Consider the following 5,107-nt stretch of genomic DNA (forward strand, 5'->3'; position numbering starts at 1 on the left):
AAAAAAAAAAAAAAAAGCATATGGTGCCCACATGAGAAGGGAAGATGAGGAAGGGTTGCGTTGAAGGGTACCCATGGATTTCCTCAAGGATCAGTTTTAGGATGGAGCTTGATAATGTTAAGAAAGTTTCTATGCCCTGGTTACTTGCTGTAGTAGTGACCTAGCTTTTTGCATAATATTTAACTCCATATCAGATACTTTTCTTCTAAAGCGTAATATTTTCATTCAACAAATGCAGGAATTGGTTGGTAAATTTGGCAGCTTGCATTATTCAGGAGGTCACAGTAGATTTTAAAGTTCCCTTCTGGCCTATGAAAAGGCATTAATTATGCACTTGAAAATACCTGTCTCTTCCCACCTCCCTGCTGATTTTAGACTCATTTCAGTATGTTTAATTGCAAACTAGAGGTAGTTGACCCTTTTTGAATTGCAATGAAAACGCAAAACAATTCAGCATGATTTTGACTTTTTTGTGCCATTTTCAACATTTGCACTTCAGCTTGAAAAAAAATTCTCACCTTTAATCATTGAAAAGCACAGCAACATTTGCAAAATTGTTAATATCTGGATACCAAAGTTGATGGGCACTTTATAAATGCCCAAATATCTACCAAGCGATGGTGGATTGTTTAAGGTCTATTATTTTTAAAAGTGTGCAGTTGAGTGGGCCCTGTCTGACTTGCTGTGCTTCACCAGGTGTTTCTCCCATTTATTATAGTCTGCTTAAAATATAAGTCTTGAAATTCAGATGTGTATATAATGGGAATGATATACAGTTGTACTTCAGACTGAATGCAGCCATCTGTCAAAAACAAAAGCTAAATTCTGGGTAATAAAAGCCACCAAATGATTGATATCTTACATTAAAGGGAGAGCTGAAAAAAGCAATTTTGTTTATGGGCAAACCAGTGTTTGGCACATTTTTCATGTCACATAAAGATGGAAATCTCACCTCATGGCTGTAGATTATGGTTATATTTCAGCCTCTGTAATTGTGGAAGGATGTGCATGTGTTTATATATAAAAAAGAGATAATTCCTCACCTATCGTTGATAACAACGAGCTAATTTCAGCACATTTCTTTTTGTGTTGCCTCCCAAAGGCACAGTATTTCTTATTTGCTTTTTTCAGTATATCTATTGAATCACATTTTTTTTTCTTTTAATTTGATTGATAGGTGCAACTTTTTTGTCTGTTTCAGTGTATTTCAAACCAGTCTGAGAATTGTCCAGCGGTTCGGTTTGATAACAAGCAGCGATAAAGATAACAGAGGTTGGTTTGCAGATGAGTGGAGCGTGGAGGAAGGAGGCACCAGCACAAGGGATACTCAATGCTTATCTCCCTGTACAGGGAGAACAGGAGCAGCTCTGTAAGCTGTTTCGAAGGGTCACCGCTCTTCTGCTTGAGGTGTTTAGAAGTTTAACTTTCACAAAATCATAGAAAATGAAAGTTGGAAGGGACCTCAGGAGGTTCAGTCTCTTACCCCAAGCAGAACCAGCCCCAGCTAGATCATCCCAGCCAGGGCTTTGTCTAGCCAGGTCTGAAAAACTCCAAGGATGGAGACTCCACCACCTCCCTGGGTAACCTGTCCCAGTGCTTCACCACCCTCCGAGTGAGTTTTTCCTAATATCCAACCTCAACTTCCCTTGCTGCAGCTTGAGCCCATTGCTCCTTGTCCTGCTGTCTGCCCCCACTGAGACCAGCCCAGCTCCATCCTCTTTGCAGCCCCCCTGCAGGGAGGTGAAGGCTGCTATTCAATCCCCCTCGGTCTTCTCTTCTAAAGACTAATCAGCCCAGTTCCCTCAGCCTCTCCTCACCAGTCCTGGTCCCCAGCCCCCAACCATTTTCATCACCCTCCACTGGACTCTCTCCAATGTGCCCACTTCCTTTCTGCAGTGGGGGCCCACAGCTGGACACAGGACTCCTGATGTGGCCTCCCCAGTGCTGAATAGAGGGGAGGAATCACCGCCCTTGATCTGCTGGCAACGCTCCTACCCATGCAGCCCAGGATGCTGTTACCCTTCTTGGGAACAAGGGCACACTGCTGGCTCCTGTCCAGCTACCTGTAATCCCCAGATCCTTTTCTGCAGAGCTGCTGCCCAGCCCGTCACCCCCAGCCTGCACCGGTGCAGGGGATTGTTCCCTCCTCAGTGCAGGACTTTGCACTTGTCCTTGTTGAACCTCATGGAGTTTCTTTTGGCCCAATCCTACAATGTGTCCAGGGGTCACTGGGCACATCTGTAGTCATATACCTGACTACAGTTGTTACTGGACAGTCCTGGCACTTCTGACCCTGTGCAGCAGCATCGGCATCATGGTTCATGCCCATGCACGCTACACCTCTGTTGCGATGAGCTATGTCGCCGCAGCTGGTTGCTACTGTGATGTAGCATCTTGTGTAGACGCACCTTATGAATCCTATGCGGACCCTCCAGCATATCTATTACACCCCAGCTGGGAACACATGGGTCACTTTTGATGTTCAGAAGAAGGACCCAGGCTCTGGAGCTTCAGCTGTAACCAGTGTGAACCCTTTGCAGGTTGCACATGGGGAGCAAGATTTGCACTGACAGCAGGTTACACATCCTGTGGTTCTGGCAGGCCCTTGTGTAAGGCATAGTGAAGGAGAGAAGCTCCTCCAAGGGAGATCCTCATGCCAAAGCTCAAATCAAAGACCTGCATCACCTAGCCTTTGCTCACTGCCTTCTGAGACTTCATGACCCTCAGAGGATGCTGCTGAAGCTTGTAGAGACCTGGGCAGTAAAATCTACCATCCAGCTCCATCAGTCACCCTCCATCACCACAAACTCCTAGACAGTCCTTCAATTCCTCCATGGAAGACCAGTTCAGTGGCTTCAGTGCCAACTCCCATCCAGACATTGAGCTTTGCTGCTCTGGCTGTCCCCAGCTGGGGTTAATTGCCATCTTGGACCCTGTTCCTGCCCTACAACTTTATGAGTGTCTTCTCAGGTGGCCTCCGTCTGCGATGACACTGGTCGAGCTCAGGTTGGTTTGGAAGTGAAGCTGTTGACCCTTGCAGTTAATGGTCTGTCTTGTTCTGACTCCATCTATGCATCCAACTTTGGGTCTGGCTTAAGATCCAGCTCTTCGGGCATCACTTGTAGAGACTGGCTTGTTGCAATGTGGTTCTGCTTGGTTCATGGATGCGGGCTTTACAGGGGGACGAGACAATCCCCCTACCCTGTCTTTGTAGACCTCCTGGGTTCCAAAAACTGGTTCTAGGGACTTTATCCAGCTTTCCTGAAAAGACAAAGCCTTCCACTTTTATTGGGGCTAGATTAGGCTCTCTTCAGCTTTGACTCCATGCCAGTCCATGTTCAAGTGGGTTCTCTGGACCCAGGTCCCAGGCGGATGACTAACAGGGGATTAATTCATTGTCCTGAAGAGGCTCTTGCCCTGCTCTCCTTCTCCTAGATGAGTGACTTTCCAGGGCTTTTGGGACCTGATGCAGCGTGTAGCCCAGGCCCTTCACGTCTTTCAAGAGGAAATCCAGGAGTTTGCTCACGGAGTGTGTAACATGTCACAACTCCCTGGTCATGCAAGGAGCCACACCTATTAATGACACACTAATAGGCCCTGCAGTCCGTCTCCATTACTGATATTGGCAGGGTGAGTACTTGGAGCTCACTCTGTCCCTTCGCCCAGTCCTATAGGATGGTCGACATTTCCAGGGTGGATGCTGTATTTGATAGGGTGGTTCTGAGGTGCATCGCCGGAGATAAAACATTTGGTTTGGAGTCACGTTTCAGACATCTGTGGATTACCTGTTGCTGAGGGAAACATGCAGAGAGGCTTGCCCTGGACTGTCAGGGTGCACCTGGTGCAACCCTGCTAGGCCTGGCACTTCATGAGTCCCTACAATAAACACCAGTTCTGCAGAACCGGAAGCTAGTTCTGCTCCAGTTTGTGTTTGCATGGCCGTGTTAGTTGCTTTTCTTCTGGCTTTGCATTGCTTCCTCCACTTCTTATTAAAACAAAGCTCCGTTTTCATTAGCATTTCCTCCCAGGTAGTTTAGACCTAAATAATTTTCACCTATGTTCTTCATTAGCATTCATTCAAACCCAAATACTCAACGGTTCTCGTTACACCTCGCAGCTATATCCCCAGGGGATTGCACATTGCTTCATCAACATTTGCATAGTGCAGTAAATTGCAGCTTGTAATCAGAATAGTTGTATCGAAGTCCGTTGACTTCTGACTGAAGGAACCTTTTTATATTTGTGTTATATTGGTCCTGAGTGCCTAGGCTTCTTTTATTTTGTGTGCATTTTTCTCTAGGTAGTGACCTCATTTCTTTTCTCCGTTGGGACCAGTTCTGCGCTCCTTGCTGCAGCGCAGTGAGTAATTCACGGGGGGCTATCTGACCATAGCATTGAAGCTGGAGTGTAGGTGGTAGCAGTGACGGCACCATGTCCTTACCAGCTCCGTAGAGGACCAGGACAGTCTTTTTCATGCTTGTCCAGGAACCTGGACCGAAGGGTGAGATTGTCTTGTATGAGACACGCTGCCAGCCAGGACGCTTCTGGTAGGGATTGTAAGGCTTGCAGAGGAAGAGCTATATTTGATCGTTGACCTCAGACTCCTTTCCCACTGTTAGCACACCCATTTCCCATCCCAGCTCGAATGAAATAAGCTACCCCAAGCCATTGGTATACTGTGTATTGTTCTTTAGTTCAACAAATACTGCACTTAGAAGTGAAAACCTATCTCTCCAGAAGGAAGAATGGCAAATAACAAAGGTCAAAAAAGGATTTTAAAGATTTCAAGATGCAGCTTCTATTATACCATTAAGAGTCCTTAATATAGAAGAGGACATAACATTTAGAGCTTAGATCAGCTGAAAGATCTATTAGAAATGGGGAAAGTTGCTTTATAGACACTAAAATTGGGAAGAAAAGTTAAATATGGCCCCCTTATTTATTCATTAAACCTATTCTGGTTCAGTTAGAAGCGGAGGAAGTATTTTCTAGACAGCGTCATGCTCTGCTGCATTGCACGTCGTTGTGGAGAAAGCACAGTCCCTGTAAAATTATGGGAGACTGAAAATAATAATTTGAGGACGTAATCAGATTCAAAGGTAACACA

Source organism: Alligator mississippiensis, chromosome 2, assembly GCF_030867095.1.
Source record: "Alligator mississippiensis isolate rAllMis1 chromosome 2, rAllMis1, whole genome shotgun sequence".
Classification (NCBI taxonomy): Eukaryota; Metazoa; Chordata; order Crocodylia; family Alligatoridae; genus Alligator; species Alligator mississippiensis.